The sequence below is a fragment of the Callithrix jacchus genome, chromosome 17 (genome assembly GCF_049354715.1).
Source record: "Callithrix jacchus isolate 240 chromosome 17, calJac240_pri, whole genome shotgun sequence".
NCBI lineage: Eukaryota > Metazoa > Chordata > Mammalia > Primates > Cebidae > Callithrix > Callithrix jacchus.
The window spans coordinates 25467109-25487013 of record NC_133518.1 but is presented as its reverse complement, the minus strand read 5'-3'; the positions used below and the strand labels follow the sequence as shown (position 1 = coordinate 25487013).

At 40.2% G+C, this 19905-nt stretch overlaps 1 long non-coding RNA gene and 1 pseudogene across 1 annotated transcript in view; both read left to right on the top strand.

The window, feature by feature from the left end:
* Nucleotides 1-19656, top strand: part of LOC128930022 (uncharacterized) — a 30051-nt gene extending 10395 nt beyond the window's left edge. Inside the window, exons 2-3 of the long non-coding RNA XR_008477490.2 lie at nucleotides 5896-7363; nucleotides 17045-19656. This is a non-coding gene — a long non-coding RNA (uncharacterized LOC128930022). The remainder of the gene's footprint in view (nucleotides 1-5895; nucleotides 7364-17044) is intronic.
* On the top strand, nucleotides 18548-18660 carry LOC118149032 (U6 spliceosomal RNA; annotated as a pseudogene).
* Nucleotides 19657-19905: the final 249 nt, after the last annotated feature.

Sequence of the window (19905 nt, the reverse complement as noted above, 5' to 3'; positions counted from 1 at the left end):
AAAAACACTCACCTAGTTGTAAAAGCCTAGCCTACAGCACTGGACTGCCCAGGTCCAAATCCCAGCCCAAGCACTGACTAGCTGGTTGATCCTGACAAGTAGGTCATCTCTCTCAGCCTCCGTGTTTCCATCTGCAAAATGGGCATATCCATCATCACAGCAGCTGATTGTGAGAATGGGTTTAATTGATCTTGGCTGAGCCATGAGAGCTTTGATTTTTAGAAAATCTTTCAGGAGATTCTAACTATGTGTTAAGAATCAAGAACCAGTGATCTGATTACACTTGTCACAGTGAAATATTTATTATTGATTATAATGGTTATAATTATTATAGTTATATCATTAAAAGTAAATATATAATGTGCATTCTAATAAGTATTTACTATTATTTGAGACGGAGTCTCACTCTGTCATCCAAGCTGGAGAACCACACCCAGCTAATTTTTATATTTTTAGTAGAGACGAAGTTTCTCCATATTGGTCAGGCTGGTTCTGGACTCCCAACCTCAGATGATCTGCCCACCATGGCCTCCCAAAGTACTGAGATGACACGCATGAGCCACTGCTGTCTTGGGTTTTAACAAATCCCTCTGGTCAATGGGTGGAGGATGGGCTGTGGGACATGGACGGGAGTGGGGAGAGACCAAAAGCAGGGGCAGGGAGAGGAGGAAAGAGCCCATTTATTGCAAGAGCCAAGGCAGGAGGCCAGGCTGGTGAAACCCTCAGGCTACTGCCAACTCTGTGTGTACACGTGGGTGGACGTGCATGCATGTGTGTGCATGGTGTCCGTGTGTGCACACATGTATGCGGGTGAGCATGGATTGCTTGGGTATGCACTTGCACTTATGTGTGTGTGGATGTGTGCCCACATTGTGTTGCTGTGCACACTAGCATGATTGTATGAGTGTGCAAATGTGCATGCATGTGTGCATACTTTGTGTGTGTGCATGAGTGTGCACATGCACAGATGTGTAGAGGATGGTTACTGGGAAAAGAACAGCCCCACAGGTGCCCTTAGACTCCCACAGCAGGGACTCTCGGCTCTCTCTGGGGCTCATCCTTCCTCAATGATGGGGGCTGGGCCCTAACCAAGGTCATGTCTCCTTTCTTGCATTGAAAGAATAAACCTTACCATACCCCAGCGTGGTTTCCTGGCTGTAGTCAGTCTAGTGGGGACAGGGAAGTCCTCCCTGCTCTCCATCCTCTTTGGGGAGCTGTCAAAGGTGGAGGGGTTCATGAGCGTCAAGGTGAGGCCACCCCTGCCTGTCTGCTAGGATGTCTCCATCATCCTGAAAGTTCTCCTTCCTCACTGCCTTTCCACCCCTCCCCATCCCATCGCTTTCATTCATTCTCTCCACCACCCACCCACCACTGAGAGCCCAGCTCCCACTGCTCCTCAAAACCTGTTACACCTCTGTTCCCATCATTAGTGTTCAGTGGCCTACATGCTCCAGGAGGCCTGGGTGCAGAACACCTCTGTGGTGGAGAAAGTGTGCCTCGGGCAGGAGCTTGACCCAGACTGGCTGGAGAGAGTCCTAGAGGCCTGCATTCTATGGCCAGATGTGGACAGCTTCCCTGTGGGAGTCCACACTTCAGTTGGGGATCCGGTGAGAATGTCAGGGTCTTTCGGGTCAGGAAAGCATTGCAGTTGGGGGTCATTTGGGTCCCTGACTCATCATGGGCAGTATGATGGAGAAATGCAGGGAGTGGTCAGGGAAGTGGGGGAGAGGAAGGGCTCAGCTCAGTGTCAAGCACATACTATCTGCTCAATAAATAATCATAAATCAATAAATAGAAATGGACATAAAGAGAGAGGCAAGGAGTTGTGTTAGGGATTGACGGTGAGGGGTTCTGACAACTGAGAGTGAGACTAGACTCCTGTCTTACTCTGCCCTCCCTTGCTGGGTGACATTGATCTAATTGCTTCCCCTCTCTGGGCCTCACCAAAGGGTCTGGACAGAGATGTCCAAGACACAGATTATATGCATCTGGAGCTATGAATTGGGGAGGAGCTGGCAAACTGTTACTCCCAGGCCAAATCCAGCCCTCCACTTCTGTGTGTGTGTGTGTGTATGTGTGTTTTAAATGGAGTCTCACTCTGTTGCACGGGCTGGAGTGCAGTGGTGCAATCTTGGCTCACTGCAACCTCCCCCTCCCACATTCAAGAAATTCTCCTGCCTCAGCCTCCTGAGTAGCTGGGATTATAGGCAGGTGCTACCACACCTGGCTAATTTTTTAATTTTTAGTAGAGACAGTGTTTCACTATGTTGGCCAGGCTGGTCTCAAACTCCTGACCTCAGGTGATCTCCTCATTTCCCTCAGAGTCAAAGCCCAAGTCGTGACAATCCCTGGCAAGGTCCCTGTCACCTTGCTCTGGTATCCATCATTCCCATCTCCCATCATTATCTCCTGGCTTCACTCCAACCCCTGAGTCTCTATAATGTTCCCTGATCTCCTGCAGCATACTCTTGCCCCAGGGCCTTTGCACCTGCTGTTCCCACTGTTGGAAATCTCCCTAGGAGTGCCCAGAGCTCATCCCTCACGTCTATCACGTTCACAGAGAAGCCTTCCCTGATTACCTCATCCACCACCACCATCGCAACCTGCTCATGCTAGTACACCTTGCACCCACACCTGCTTTTTCTTTCCTTTCATTTTCTTTCCTATCTCCTTTCCTTTTTTTTCTTGAGACAGTCTTACTGTGTTCCCCAGGCTGGAGTGCAGTTGCACAATCTCGGCTCACTGCAACCTGTAACTCCCAAGTTCAAGCAGTCTTCCCACCTCAGCCTCCTGAGTAGCTAGTATTACAGGCAGGTGCCATCATGCCTGGCTTTTTTTTTTTTTTTTTTTTGTACTTTTAGTAAAAATGGGATTTCATCATGTTGGCCAGGCAGAACTCCTAACCTCAAGTGATCCACTCACCTCGGCCTCCCAAGGCGCTGAGATTATAGGCGTGAGCCACCGCACCGGGCTGCACCGGCTTTAGTATTTATTCTTCATAGTGCTTTCCACTTGATGTGCTGTCTGTGTTACTGGGTTGTTTATGGATCACCTGTCTCTCTCCCCCTCATTAGAATGATGGATCCATTCAGAAAGCAGAAACTTTGTTTTGTTCATTGCTGTCTCCCCAAAGCCTAGAACCCTGCTGGGGATATGATAACTAGGCAGTAGTTATTAGTGGAATGAATGAATAGCCGGGTGTGGTGGCTTCTGCCCCAGCATTTTGGGAGGCCGAGGTGGGCAGATTGCTTGAAGTCAGGAGTTCGAGACCAGCCTGGCCAAAATGGTGAAACTCCATCTCTACTAAAAATACAAAATACAAAAATTAGCCAGGCATGATGGCTCACCTGTAATCCCAGCTACACAGGAAGGTGAGGCAGGAGAATCCATTGAACCTGGGAGGTGGAGGTTGGAGTGAGTCAAGATCGCGCCACTGGACTCCTGAGTAGCTAGGACAACAGGTGCACACCAGAGAGCCTGGCTAATTTTTGTATTTTTAGTAGAGACAGTGTTTCACCATGTCAGACTGGTCTCGAACTCCTGACCTCAGGCCTCCCAAAGTTCTAGGATTACAGGCATAAGCCACCATTCCTGGCCTCTTTTAGCTATTTAAAAATATACAATAAATTATTGTTTACCATTGTCACTCTGTTGTACTACCAAGTACTACATCTTATTTTAACTGTATTTTTGTACCCATTATTCCTGTGCACCCCCTTCAGCCCACTGCCCTCCCCAGCCTCTGGTAACCATCATTCTACTCTCTATTTCCATGAGTTCAATTGTTTTAATTTTTAGCACCCACAAATGACTGGGAGCATGCAAAATTTGACTTTCTGTATCGGGCTTATTTTAGTTAACATAATGATCTCCAGTTCTACCCCTGTTGTTGCAAATAACAGGATTCTGTTCTTTTTCATGGCCAAATAATATTCTATTGTGTATATGTACCACATTTTCTTTCTCCTTTCACCTGTTAATGGACACTTAGATTGCTTCCGAATCTTGGCTACTGGGAATAGTGTTGCAATAAATATTGAAATGTAGATATTTCTTTCTATACCGATTTTCTTTCTTTTGGGTGTGTACCCAGCAGTAGAATTACTGTGTCATAAAGTAGCACTCTTTTTGGTTTTTTTGAGGACCCTCCAAACCGTTCTCCATGGTGGTTGCACTAATTTACATTCCCACCAATAGTGTACCTGTGTTCCCTTTTCTCCACATCCTCATTAGCATCTGTTACTGCCTGGCTTTTGGATATAAACCATTTAAACCACGGTGGGATGATAGCTCATTGTAGTTTTAATTTACATTTCTCTGATAATCAGTGATGTTGAGCACCTTTTCACATATTCATTTGCCATTTGCATGTCTTCTTTTGAGAAATGTCTATTCTGACCTATTGTCCATTTAAATCAGATGATTAGGGTTTTTTTTTCCTATTGGTTTTGTTTCCCCTGAGCTCCTTATATCCTCAAGGGTTATTAACCCCTTGTCAGATGGATTCAGGATTGGGTTTTGTCTTTATTTTACACTCAATTCTAAACCATTAAATGCTGTCACGTGGAAAAGTGACATGATATTTATATTGGAAGATGACTTCGTGTATTTGCGACCTATTGCTGTGTAACATACCAGCTGGGCATGGTGGCTCACGCCTGTAATCCCAGCAGCTGGAAGGCCAAGGCAGGTGGATCATGAGGTCAGGAGTTAGAGACCAGCCTGGCCAACACGATGAAACCTCGTCTTTACTAAAAATAAAAAAAAAAAAAGCCAGGTGTGATAGCACATGCCTGTAATCCTAGCTACTCAGGAGGTTGAGACAGGAGAATCACTTGAACTCTGGAGGCAGAGGTTGCAGTGAGCTGAGATCACACCACTGCACTCCAGCCTAAGGGACAGAGTGAGACTCCGTCCCAGAAAACAAACCACACACACACACACAAACAACAAAAAACCACCCCAAGGTATAAAGTTACAGTGATGCTTATTAGAGTTCTCACAATTCTGGAGGCTGACTAGACTCACCTAGGCAGTTCTGGCTCAGGATGTGGTTGCCTTCAAACAGGTTGGAGTTAGAATAGTCTTGAAGATTTCCTTGCTCAAATATCTCCTGGGTTATGTGGGCTCTCAGCTGGGGCTATCTGGTGGAACACTCACACATAACCTCCCTACATGGTCTGGGCTTTTTCACAAAATGGTGAATGGGTTCTAAGTGCACCCATCCCAGGAAGGAGAGCCAAGTGGAAACACTATCATCTTTTATGACCTAACTTTGGCAGGTCATAAGCAGCACTTCCACTGTATTCTTACAGAAGCAGGGCACTAAGTTCATATTCAAGGGAAGTAAATAGCTGCTTTTGATTTTACAGCTTCATAGGTGGAAGGGACTTGCCTTTTCACCATAGCCTCATAGATGAGACTATGGACTGTGGACTTTTGAGTTAATATTGAAATAAGACTTGTGGGACTGTTGGGAATGCATGATTGGTTTTGAAATATGAGGACATAAGATTTGAGGTGTCAAAGTTGAATCATAGAAATGTAGCTAAACATAAACATTTTGCAAACCCATAATTTTTATGATGAAACAAATACATTTTCTCATCTTTCATGTATAATATGTTTTAATGTTTTTTAACCAAATGAAATGTGAGTTTTGTAATTTTGATCTTACTATAGCAATGGTTTTATAAACAAAGAAAAAATGAATAATTCAAGATTGCAGAGATGGTAAACTATTAAAAGTAGTTTGGGTATTAAATTATTATGAAATAATTGTGTCTTACATAATTCTAAATCCAACAGTTGTGATTGAACAGATCTGTAGGCATATGTAAGTGTTGAGGTGAAAGTGACAAGCAAAGCAGTTATGTTGAACATTTCTGTCTGAAGGTAATCGACAGAGGAACTGGCTGTGGACCTTCACTTCTGCATCACTTTTGTTTTGTGCTGTAGCTGAGTATCAAAAACAAAACAAAACAAAAATCACTACTTATTCCTCAAAGAGAGAGAAAGAATATTTCCTTCAATTTAAGCATTCCTAAATTGCCACCTGATGGCCCCTGCACTCTAGGAGGAGGCCAAGGCAGAGCAGACCCTCAGGTGGGCGGGCAATGCGCTTGACCCTGAGGACATCAGGTACCCGCCCCCCCCCCCAATCCACTGCTGGCGCCCAAGTCACCCCTGCAGCCTAGACGTGGCATGGGAGCAGCAAGTGGCTGAACATCCCAGACCAGGCCCACACCCCCAGCAGCAAGAATCCCCAGTCTGGGCGCCCAGGCGGCAAAGTCAGGTGGTCGGCCCACCAGCAGCCGCTCATTATCATCGGCGTGGATGCAGAGTGCTCAGCGCAGGGGGCCAGGATCCGGACAGGTGTCCAAGAGGAGCGGACCCTCAGGCCGGATGGGCTGTGCACTCGGCGACCGTGATGCCACCCAACGGAGGCTCCACCATCCCACACCAGTACCAGAGCTGCACCTGCAAACTGCGCATCCGACATGGGCAGCAGTGGGGGCCGGTGGGGGAAGGAGCAACCCCTGACTTTCCATGCATCTCCCGCTCCGTGACACCTGCTAGGCAGACCCTGGGGCCAGAGTTTCAGCGCTGAAGCCAGGCCATCCGCGAAGCTGCTCCAGTGCTGCGGAGTGCCCATGCCAGATCCGATCTCCCTTTGAGGAGTGGGGCGGCCGCAGGGTCAGACAGACCTCCCCCTCCTCCCTTACAAGAGATATGTAAGGATTGATAATGTTCCATCAGGAACTCATGTTTGTGATATAAAAAGTGAGCCTGAGATCCTGCACCTGTGGTCCTCGGGCAGCCGGGCGAGCACGGGAGAACCCGGAGCCCACCTGTGCCTGCCCCGAGCTGCAGCCCCAGCTGCCTGCGCGTGTCTGGGAGCGGCTTCCGGGAACCGGGCGGCCACCGTGGTGCAGGCGCGCGCCTAGGGGCTTTGCGGGGTTCCCTCAGTCTGAGAGCGCAGAGGCTGCGAGTGTTGCTGTTGAAGGCTGTGGTGGACCTGGCTGGATCGCGGATTCTGGGCTAGAAAGCAGATTTGGGATCGCAGATTGAGGGTTGGCGCCAGATGGGGGTGGGAGGTGCCATGGCTCAGCAGCTAGTTGTTGGGGATCTGAGAAGAAGTCACCACCTTGAAGAAGTTCCTCGGCTTCCGGAGCCAGAGACCAAGGCAGAGCAGAACCTCAGGTCCTGGGCTCCATAGACCCCGTCTACACCGCTCTGGGCACCGAATCCGAGACACGGAACCGCGGAAGATCCACAGGGCGCTGTCAGGGGCGACGCCGCGGAGGTGGAGCTGCCTGGCGTGCAGGAGCGGAGACCTGGACGCCTGGGACAAGCCTCACAGGTAGCAGGGCTCAGCCCGGGGCGGGAGGGTTCCCTAGGCCCGGCTTCCCGCCCTGAGACGGGGCCTTGGAGGGCGCCGGGCACCCTCGGAGCAGCGGAGCCAAATGAGCCTCAGCTGCTTCATCCCTCCTAATTCCCCGGCTGGAGCACTTTGAGAGTTTGAGTGATTTAACTCACTAAGTTAGGCATATACAGTGTTGTTATTTTTAAAGTTCACGTTTAAAACATGGCGTTTTATACATTACAGGAGGTCCCCACTGAGAGAACTCATTCCCCTATGAAAAATACCGGGAGTCATTTTAAGTAGGCGAAAATTTCTCGGATAAAACTGCTTGTTTTACAGCAGTTCTATCAGATTTCTCAGAACTGCTTGGTTCTTTACTGAAGGGTCTTAGAGGGGAAACTTGGAAGTGGGAGGTGGGTTTTGTGTTCTTGAATGAGAAGACACATTTTTCTCAAAATGTGAGCTCTGTCTGTGTGTATCAATTTTACATAAACCGAATGAAAATATCAAGGTTTTAACATTTTTGCACGACACCAAGACACATTTTTCTCAAAATGTGAGCTCTGTCCGTGTGTATCAATTTTACATAAACCGAATGAAAATATCAAGGTTTTAACATTTTTGCACGACACCAGCTGTCTTCTACTATTGTGATGACATTTTAAATAATTTTATAATGGACTGAAAAAATACTGGCTTCTCTAGATATTAAAATGTGCTATTAATTTCTATAATTAATTGTTGACTAACAGCTGAAAATGCAGATAAATGCATAGAATAGGAATTCCAGAAACACTGAAATGATATGATATATGTCAGGATTGATAACGTTCACAGATATGAACAGGAAAGGATGAAGGATTAGTGAAAAAATCCTGCTCTTTGAAGAAAATTAATGAAATTTTTATATCACAAACATGAGTGCCTGATGGAACACAGATTGCAACTTTTACATATGCAAGTGAGAAAAATATCAGAAGAAAACAGAAATGCTCAATTTACAGGTATGTTTTATGTTGACAAAGCCTTCCTAAGAATGACCTCAGAGGCAGGCTTTCTGAAGGTTGATTTAGCAAACTAAAAATTAAAACTGCCGGTATAGCAGAAAAAAAAGAGAAATGAAAGAAAACATACTTGAAAAGTATTTACTATATTATATATATATTCAGATGAGAAGAGTGTTTTCATTTTACAGGGAATTCATTATATCATGTGATATGTATAGTACTGGTATGTCTAGCATATATGTTACATATAATGTCATGTATATCAGTTATATATACAAACTAGATGAAAAGTTACATATATACACATTAGATGAAAAGTGCATCTTCATTTTATGGGAAATTCAAATCAAATAAAAACTCTAATAAAAGTGGGCAAATAACTTTTTTGCAGATTTACATGTTACTTATGTACATAGGAAAAAATCCTTTGCGTTTCTGGTATAAGAATTTAAATTAACAGAGGAATGAAACTGTTTTCTGCCCACAATATGTATGAGGATGTTTTGCACTGCTGCTTAAAGTTCAAGTTTCTGATAACTTTTTAAATAGATGGATTGGTGGTAAGTACTACATTTTAAAAATGGGTATACTCTTTACCCATCAATTCCAGTATACTAAAATGCCCTTAGGAAGTAGAGTACAGGCACTTTGTTTTTTGCAGCACTTATTTTAAAAAGGACAGACTGAATGAATTCTATAAGTAAATTTCTATTGCAGCCATAGGTTGGAATAATATGTGACCATTGAATGTGACAATAGATATGGAAGTATGTTGATGTGCGAAGATGTATTTTGTCATAGCCAGCAAGGAAAAAAGAATCAGTTAATTACACATACACACAAACATACTATGGTCTTTTGTTAACAAAAAAAAAATGTGTACAGAATATGATAACATTTCTAATTTCTAGGCATTGGCATTTTAAGCGAAGTTTTTTTTTTTTTAAGCAAAGTTTTTCTTATCTGTGATTGCAGCAATGAGCATGTACAACACTTCTAGTAAAAGTTTATTATTAATGGAATAATTCTTGGGAAAAGGAATATGAATCTTGCCCAGATAAAAATAATTTCTCACTTTCTATTTTTATCATTATTATTATTCTGTGTTATTATCTTTGAACTTTTAACCTCTTCATAAATAAAAGGGAATACTTTTATCTGTCTCCAGATTTTATGTATATATTTTATTATGTATATATTTTTCTTACATGTAGATTTATCTAATATATGCAAACGATGATAGATTAATCATTTCATCTTGTATTCTTTGAAAATAAAAATAAAAATTAATGATTACTATTGCAAAAATACTGCTTTATAGGAGTTTATTTTAAAATATTGAACTCCCCATCTGTATTTATCCATTCTTTCATTCAATTTATTCATCAAACATAACCTGAGTACCTATTATGTAGCAGACATATTCTACTCTCTCTCAGGAGCTTTCCATCCTTAAACACTTCATGTTGACCTGCACTGTCTGCACAAGCTGAGAGATTTGAAACGAGGATATTAGGACTTAATCTCATTTAAACTTCGTCTCCCATCTTTCAAACAAGAATTTCCGAAGTTAGAAAATAGAAGATAACCTTTAACTGCCCTTTCAAAAGTTTATCAGTCTTAAACACTAATATTAATCATCGGAAAGTCCAATTTGCATATATTCTCTAAATCTGTGTTGAATTAAATGATCCATACCTATTCCTTTGAATCGTTTCTTTTGACTTCAAGTTGTTTGAAAAATCTAAGAATTAATTTGTTCAAAAAATGTGTTACTGTTATTTCAGTGTTTTTTCCCCATAGTGCCTTTAAGAACTGAAATGTAGGCCGGGCGCGGTGGCTCACGCCTGTAATCCCAGCACTTTGGGAGGCCGAGGCGGGTGAATCACGAGGTCAAGAGATCGAGACCATCCTGGTCAACATGGTGAAACCCCGTCTCTACTAAAAATACAAAAAATTAGCTACGCACGGTGACGCATGCCTGTAATCCCAGCTACTCAGGAGGCTGAGGCAGGAGAATTGCCTGAACCCAGGAGGCGGAGGTTGCGGTGAGCCGAGATCGCACCATGGCACTCCAGCCTGGGTAACAAGAGCGAAACTCCGTCTCAAAAAAAAAAGAAACTGAAATGTATTTAAGTACCAGTTATATCCCTAGAACTGCCCTAGACCTGCTCAGTATACCATATGCTACTTAATGTAAGGACTCATGGATTGTGTGATGCCCCATTATTATATATTTCAATACAATAATATTTAAAATGCTACCAATTATAGTTGTAATAAATCATGAATTATAAGTGGCATTCAAATATCAGAGGTGTTAAAATGTGACGTACTCTTTAAGTCATCCTACAAAGTAGGTACAATTGTTTTATTTTACTTGATTAAAATTTTTTTGTTTAGTAGTAGTAATAGAAATACTCCTAGAACTCTGGGAGGCTGAGGTGGAAGGATCGCTTGATGCCAGGAGTTTGAGAGCAGCCTGAACAGCAAAATGAGATTCTTGCTCTACATAAAATTTACATTAGTAGCTGGGCATGCTGGTGCACATCTGTAGTCCCAGCTACTCAGGAGGCCATGTATGGAGCGTTGCATGAGCCCAGGAGTTCCATGCTACAGTGAGGTATGATTACACCACTGCACTCCAGCCTGGGCAAAACAGTGAGACCTTGTCTCGAAAAACAAAAACCTAACAATTTTGAGTTGTTGCTGTAGGAACTATTTAAATACTTTACATAGTTACTTATTTAAGCATCATGATGTCCTATGAGATAGCTATTATTGTTGTTTTTATTAATGAGGAAGTTGAGGCACAGAAAGGCTAAGTAATAGCTGGTAAATGACAGAGTTTAAAGTAGGACTGATGGGGTCCAAAGTGGCTCCCGCCGGAGGTCATGGCGCTTGCGAAGGCGAGGTCATCAGTTCAAGGCTAACCTGAGCAACCTCATAAGCTCAAACTGATTGGCAAAAAATAATAATAATAATAATAAAGTAGGACTGAAACCCTAGTTGAACTGAATCCAAAGACTGAGCTCTTTCTGTTCGAATAGGCTGCTGTTTTAAGGTAGTGAGAAATAACAGCTAATACGTACTATACTTTGTTCAAGAAAAATAAGAGGAAAAACATGCTATTCGATGTTTACAATGATGCAATGACTGTATGTTTTGAGATATTGCACTACACTTTCCTAAAAGGTCCTCTTACTCTTGTACTACTGCTCTACATTTGGCCTGTGCCAGTGGCTGTGTGGAAGTGGTCACTCTCCTGGTGAACAGAAAATACCAGGTTGACATTTGTGACAAACAAAACAGAACACCTTTAATATAGGTATATATTAGTCAACTCTTTCAGCATAATGTGGGTTTGATTTATATATATAATTAAAATAAATTTGTCCTATTTAAATATAACTAGTTGGTGAAACCTGTGGAATGTGTATTTTGAATTCTTAGAATTTACAATCTATTTCTTGCTCTAATATGGACAGGCTGTACATTGCCAGGAAGAGACTTGTGCCATCATTCTGCTGAAACATGGCACAAACCCACATCTTAAGGATATCTACGGCATCACTGCTCTCCATTTCACTGGGTATAATGAGAGTATGTTACAGGCAGAAAAACTGCTTCCTCGTGATGCAAATATCGAAGCAATGGACAAGGTGTAGATCAATGAACTTTCTTTTCAAAATATTTGTTTTAACCTTGACATAGGTAAGGTTCAATTTTTTGTATTTGGAAGCTCAAATATTCACTGAATGCAAGGAAGTTAAGTTATTTTGAAATAATTATCTAAAGTCATATTTTAAATAATCATACTTTGAAAGAAGCATTAAAGGGCACAACTTTTCTTGTATTTTTTTTTATTTTTAAAATACACTTTGAAAAATATTTGTGACTTTAATTTTTTTCAATTTTTTTTTAAATGCAGGGGTTCCGGGCTGGGTGCAGTGGCTCATGCCTGTAATCCCAGCCCTTTGGGAGGCCGAGGCGGGTGGATCACGAGGTCAAGAGATTGAGACCATCCTGGTCAACATGGTGAAACCCCATCTCTACTAAAAATACAAAAAATTAGCTGGGCACAGTGGCGCGTGCCTGTAATCCCAGCTACTCAGGAGGCTGAGGCAGGAGAATTGCCTGAACCCAGGAGGCGGAGGTTGCGGTGAGCCGAGATCGCGCCATTGCACTCCAGCCTCGGTAACAAGAGCGAAACTCCGTCTCAAAAAAAATAATAATAAAATAAATGCAGGGGTTCCTCCTCCCCCCCAGATTAATGAAAAACAACACAGGAAGGAAAATATGCCCTGAAAATTGGCTTTATCTTAAAACTCAAACAAAACTAAAGCAACTTAGAATAAATAGACATCTTGCTGCTGCTGACAATTTTCTAAAAACCTGATGTATCATCTCTCAGTGGCGAGGCTTAAGAGGGAAAAATGGGAAGGGAAAAGGAGAGCCATCAGGAATATGCAGGTCATTTGGAAATTAGGTAATAAGGGAAAGTGCCAAGAAGAGGTTTTTTTTTTTTTTTTTTTTGAGTTTGTTGTACTTCCAGTTTATGTGTTGAGACAAGATGCTCTAGCTTTGGGGCTAATAAATTTTGGTTTGAAAAGGAGAGTGAGTTGAAACTTGCCTAGAGATTAATTTTAGGAGGACTCTGGGGAAACCATATTGGCAGTGAATATGTGGTGACAACATGAGAAACACTTCAACAGAAGACGAAACAAATTATTAACTGACTTATTACCCATCCAGGCAGAAACAGCCAGTTAGATCTAAGAGTCTAAACTTTCCTCTCAAACCTAGAATGTCTTGATGGCAAGGCGGGAGATAAGGAGCTTACTAATAGCAAAATAAAGTTGGATTTTGAGTTGATTTGTCCTTGTTCTACTCATACCCATGAAAATTAAATGTAGATTTAATAAAATACTCTCTTACTCTTTTCCTTTTTTGGCCACATCTCCAGCTGATAAAAGGAATCAGCCATGTGGGTGAGGGACGAGACTGAAGTCATTGTCTGCTGCACGAATTCTCAGAATTGTGCATTATAGTGACCTGAGCAAACTTTGTTAAAAATCTAAAATTTTAGGCTTTCCCCTGAAGCTTTGGATGTAATAGATCGAATGAGGCCTGAATGTGTATGTTTAAAAATGTTTTCTTGAAACTGGGCACAGTGGCATGTTCTGTTAGTCCCTGCTTGAGCCTAAGACTTTGAGTCTAGCTTGAGCAACATAGTGAGACTCTTCTCTAACCACAGTAACAACAAACAAACAAACAAACCTCCAGGTTTGGATACACTCCTGTTTAAGAACCCCAGAATAGATAAGTGTAATATATACATTCTGTATCTCAAAAAATGTAAAAAATCTCTAGAAGAGTTGGCCTCTGCTAGGTGCTGCTTTCTTCAAAGTTCTCCTTTTCAGTAAGATTAGCCTGACTTACCTGTCTTTGTCTGTGACTGGGAAGTGAAAGGGAATGTTATTGGCAGTATCTCTCAGCTTACAGAATAACACCATTTTTTCCCACCATTAGTCAGTCACTGCCATTCACAGAGTTTTTTAAAATTTGCTTATGGGTAATCTTTCAATAAGTAGAAGCTGACTCTTTAATGATTTCATGTCCCTTTGTCACCATACAGGTGATTATGTGCCAACAAATGTTCATTACAAGTTGGGTTTTCTCAAATAATAACCAATCCTGATTTTTTTTTAGCTGAAGTTGTATTATGAGCTATCTCAGTATGTCTTAAGTTTATAGATCTTTAGCATAACCAGGATGTCAGCTGTACACACTGAAATCCATGAAGTTGATATAAATTTGATATACATCAGAATTATTTTGATTAAGAGAATTTCCATAGAAATTATTTTAATAATTTAGTGTTGGCAGTCATATAAACTATTTGGCTAAAAATCTGGGAAAATTGTATACACATAGATTGTAAATGAATACATGTTGGAAAAGTTTTTGAAGTGGGTATTATGATTCTTAATAGCAATTTTTATTATATATGAGGGCCTGATTTTTTTTGGTAAAACATTTGATACTAGAGAACATATTTTACATGCAAATACTTGGATTATACACAATCATTTAGTTATGCATTCATAGCAAATATAAAAATAAAAGGGCTATATTCTAAATGTGCACAGATATGTTTGCCTCTATAAATTGAGTCAACATGTAAAATTTAGAAGACTTATGCAGAAATCTGGACTTCAGACTTGTCTTAAAAAATAAAATATGGTGTCCCCTGAGTTTCTATCCCTGTTGGCCTGCTGTGCGGAGGACGCTCCTTTATAAAAGGTGCATATTCTCCAGTTTGCTGCTGGGCCCACAGCAGTACGTTCCTTACTCAGATCACCTGCCTTTGTCCTTGTAAGTATTTGAGTTTACAACTCTTATGTTGTAGAATATTTTCATAAAGACTTCAAGGCTTTTAAGTCAATGTGTATTTGTTGATAATACATAGTCTATAGATCATATAAATCCCTCAGTTATGGGGTTGAATTTTAGGATTTAGTTTAAAACTCTTTATCTATACCACAAATAATCATCTTCTCATATGAATGCCTAGAAATTTTTTTAGGTTATTTCTGGTTATAATTGGGTAGTTTGTGAATATTGCAGACATTATATCCTTCTCCTCAGCAGTCTTCCTTAAAAATGCAAGTGACTTATTGACTTTCATTTTGCTAGAAATAACCCATATGGATCAGTATGAGAACTTTGGTGATAAGCCATTATATTTGTATTTGCTTTATATTTAGCCTAAAATAAAAAAATAACTTTAAATAGCCATTTAAATAAAAACCAATAAAAATGGATTTAAAAAGTAGAGTTACATTAGGATCCCAGCATTACCATTACAATTGAAAATAGAATTTCTTACCGAGCTTTGGTTTTTTTAAATACTTATTTTTAAGTTTTTTAAACCTCTCTCTCTTACACAGAACGTACTGAGCCTTGTAACAGTTAAGATAAAAATCTCTTCTCTTGTATTAAAGAAGCCCATGAACTATTTAATAATCTGGAAAATATGTACATTTGAAGCCAATCACTCAATTCAGAGCTCATTTTCTTAGTGACCCATTTGGAGTAGGAGTGCCTGACATTGGCATCTGGGGTCCTGATATCATTGATAGAAGTGAATCAAGCAAGTTTGCACCACCCAGAGGAGACTCCAACTGTATTGGGAAGCTCTGGAAACTGTATCACTGAAACTCTTGATTCCTTAAATGTTAATATTTGCCACAAAAAGTTTTTTCAAATGGGTATAAGGTAAAGTTCAAGAGATTTCTTGATTATTGGATATAAAATACATTTTGTAATACTTCTCATGTGCAGATTGTCATGGAGCCTTTCTCTTGGGTTACAATAAGCCAATATTCTTTGGAATATACTTTAAGAAACACTGCTCTAGAGATAACAATTTAGATCTTAATTTATGTAAACAGCTTAAAGTATTTGCTACTATGTTTTAGGTTTTGGGGGCCATAGAGATAAAAGATACAGGCCTTACCCTCAAGAATCTCTTGGTTTCAGTGGGAAACAACGAAGTGGTTTCAATGCACCATGCTAAGTGCGTGATCAAAGCAAGGGTTTTTGGGACTGGAATGTTTGAAGGGGGTTTTGGTGATGACCACAGTTAGTGTGGGGAGGCAGAAGAGGGGTGCTTGCAAGGCAAAGAGCAGCGCTTCAGAAAGCACAGAGTGAGAAAAAGGGACTGGTTTTCATTTACTTCCTTTCTATATTTTATGTTGAAGTTCAAACATCCTACATAAGATTTTTAGTTCATTTGAGAAATTTCTAATTTTTTTATTTTTTCTTTTTTGCTGTTTTATAGGACGGAAACAGACACCTTTTATTTGCTTTAATTTGCAAGAGACAGCAAATGGTGGCATTTTTAGTGAAAAAACAAGCAAATGTACATGCTGTTGATAGGCTGAGACAGTATAGTAGTTCTTGTTTAAAAACCTGAATGTTCTAAAGTAGAGTCACTTAAGTCAGAAATATTAATAAGATTAACATAATTATTGGCATATAGTGAAAAATACCAACACACATCAGGTAGAAAAGCAAATATTTGGACTAAGCAACATAACATGTAGGATTCATTTTCTCTTATGGAGTTTTTGTTATTTGTAATCTGACGTCTTTGGTCTTGTAATCTTACATTGGCTAAAGGTCTTTGTATTTTATTAATTTTTGAAGTGTGGACTTTTAGTTTATGACTAGTATTGCCATTATTGTTGTTATTTATTGTTTCAGGCTGTAGATAGCTCTTACCTGACTCCTAGCTGATATGAATTACAATAAATCAGACTAGGAAAGCAATGGGGAAGTCTTCATTTAAATCTTTGCCTACTTTAGATAAATGACCTCAGCACAGTGTTTTGGCCATCAAGGGGACTATAAGTTAGCAACTTGTATTATGTCATACCCCAGTGGAACAAGAGACTTCCTTGTCATCCCTTTTAGCCTTGGTGATGATTTACAAAGATGAACACTCGAGCACCCAAGATGCTTATAGACACGAGCTAGCCCATGTAAATGGTGATTGTGTCCACATTGGCGGGCAGCATAGTAAATTGATAGAGTATAACAAACTAGCTGTTTAGTAATGACTTTATTAAAGTTCTTGAATGGAGTTATTTCTTTGCTATTTCAGAGCAGTCCTCATGCTTCCTGTACATTATGGCTCATCGGATATTTTCAATACTTTTCTTCAGCAAAATATTAATGTCTTTACTCAAGTTATGCATGTATGAGATGCAGAAGATTATGCTATTTATCATGGTTGACGAGGTGTTTGTATTAAAAGGCCAGTTAATACTAAATTGATGTTTAAAATAATGGCAATCATTGAATCTTACAGATTAGGTGAGAGTTCATAGTTTGGTTCAGGTAGTTTGAAATAGCAGGAGTTAGTCCACTTTTTAGCTAGAAGTCAAGCCGAAGGCTAGATTAGTTAGAAGTAGAATGCAAGTATGCCTAGGGATGTCAATGTGGTTCATTTTATTCTAAGTGTAATCCCATGCATCAGATAAAAATGAAGCCACATATTTGACTTCTTTTGTCTTCATTTCTTTCTTCTTTTTTTTTTTTTTTCTTTCTTTTTTTTTTGAGGCAGGGTCTCACTATCTTGACTAGGCTAGTCTTGAACTCCTGAGCATAAGTAATCCTCCTGCCTTGGCGTCTCAAAGTGCTAGCTACCATGCCTGGCCTGACTTTTCGAATGAGTTATTGGGTCTTGAAATGTTCAATTTAGCAGAAAATTTTGTATTGTCCCCTGGGGCTATCTCCTGTGTCTTCCTTCTTTGAATTTTCCAAGAAGCTAAGGTGTTTCCTAAGTCCAAGGAAGGCAATCTTTCTTTACAAGTCAGAAGGGGGAGAAGAGACCATTCTAATTATTCTGTTGTTTCCATGGATTCACTTCTGTATTGTTGCCATTGTAACTGGTCCTGCAATCTGATAATCATTGACTTTTGCCACCAGGATGCACTCACTGATTCAGACCCCTCAGTTTTCATGGTGATTCACACATAGTGTTCAAAGCTACGGTGTTTATTGTTTATGTACTTACGCTCAGCCATTGTTCTCAGCACCCTGCTCTGGGAGCTGGGCCTCCTAGCTTTATCCACACAAATAGTGAGCAAATTGATGCTTCCCCTACACTAAAAACATTATTTGGAGCCCACATCTTAGCTAGACTTATTAGCCTAGGCCTTCATGGTAAGTTATCCTTTGAGACCTCTGTTGGTCTTTTCTCTAATAAATATTAGTTGAGATTGTTCCCACCAGTCAGAGATGTTCAAATAATGTTGCAGGAAGAGATTAGCATTCCCTTTCCCTTTTGCTATCAGATTTGTATCTTGAGGTTTTTTTTATATCCTGTGCAGCAGCTTTGATTAGACAGCAGAAGGTTCCATGTTATCTTTCCACAGAGCAATGGGAACCAACTTGTAGTTGGCCCCTCAAGTAATCCATTTCTACAGTAGTACAAATCTCCCAGGCAGTAGCACATCTACCTCAAGTTTCAAGTATATTTTAAAGTTCCACTTCACAGGAAACCATTCGATAACATTCTCTGAATCTCAAGTAGGTGAGTTGGATTGAACAGAGCTAAGCTTCATCTATGACTCATGAGTGTCCATGTATAAAACAGGGCTTCGTACTTGTTTCGGCAGTGCATACTTTAAAATTAGATCAATAGAGAGCAGATAAGCATAAGCATGGCTGCTGCCTGAGGATGGCTCACAAATTCATAAAGCATTCCATATTTTGCATTGCCCCTGAAAAGTCATTTGACTATTTCTTGATCAGCTCCAAGGAAGCAGTGTGAGTCAAACCAAAACAGGAGATACCCAATATTAAAATTGTGATTATCACTATAAAACTATTGATGTACGTGAAGTATGAAGTGAGAACAGGGCTGAGTAACATATGGGATGTTACGTGAAAATATGTTGTTAGTACATGTCTTGGAAATGGGAAAATGTCAACTTGCATTTCCTTCATAAACCTTAAAAACAATAAAAGCAGGGTTTTTCTCATGTGTTAGTTGGAGAGGACCATGGCAATCCAGCATCCTGGCACGGATGCGCTGGCTCAGAGTTTGAAGAGGTAGAGAGGGAGTGGTGGTTGTCCAAGCCAGGTTTTGACTTGGCTTTAATTTGTCTGTTAATTTTCTGCTCTTGGTGTGATTGACAAGCTCAGTAATAGGGCACAATTATGTTATCTATTCTAATGAGATAACATATTCATATATAAATTTAGTTATAAGTTGTGAATTAGCTAAAATACCCTGAATTACAAGCCACAATAAATAGAGCTAATAAACAAAATTAGCACTTAATAACATTTTATGAAAACTGCAACATTTGAATATTAGAACCTATGGAAAAACACACATCAAGCTTCATTTGGGACTCCAAAATAGTTTCAGCCATAAAGTTCAAGAATAAGTTATTCCATTGCTCTCCTATTTCTCTGGACATTTAAGCATGGAATCTCATTACATCTTCCTAACAACCTAGTGAAGTAAGGTAGCAAAATCCTTATTTTTTAGAAGAAACCACGGAGCCTAAGAGAAGCAACTTGTCTGAACACAAATACCTATTGGTTACAGAGCAAGGACCTGTTCTGAGTGCAGGACACTTTGCGTGATGTCCAGCTGACTATAGTTAATTTACTGAGCTGTGCTCCCTTCATTTATGAGTACTTCACTTTTTTTTAATTAAAAGGTTAATAAACTTGTAAAGCTTAAAATTTTGAAGTGTATGGGACAGAAATTAAATTCTGGTATTAGTGTTGATATTGCATGAAATGGTTTAAGAATTTAATATACTTGGTAAATATTTTTTATTTTAGTATTAAAAAAGCAATTTTATTTATTACTTTTTTATACTTAGAATTTGACACCAAATTTTGAAACATAAAAAGAAGATACTTCAAGGCAAGTAAGATTTCTGATAGTGAATTTTTCATTTATCTTGTTGATACTACTCTTGATAAAAAAGAAAGTAAGAT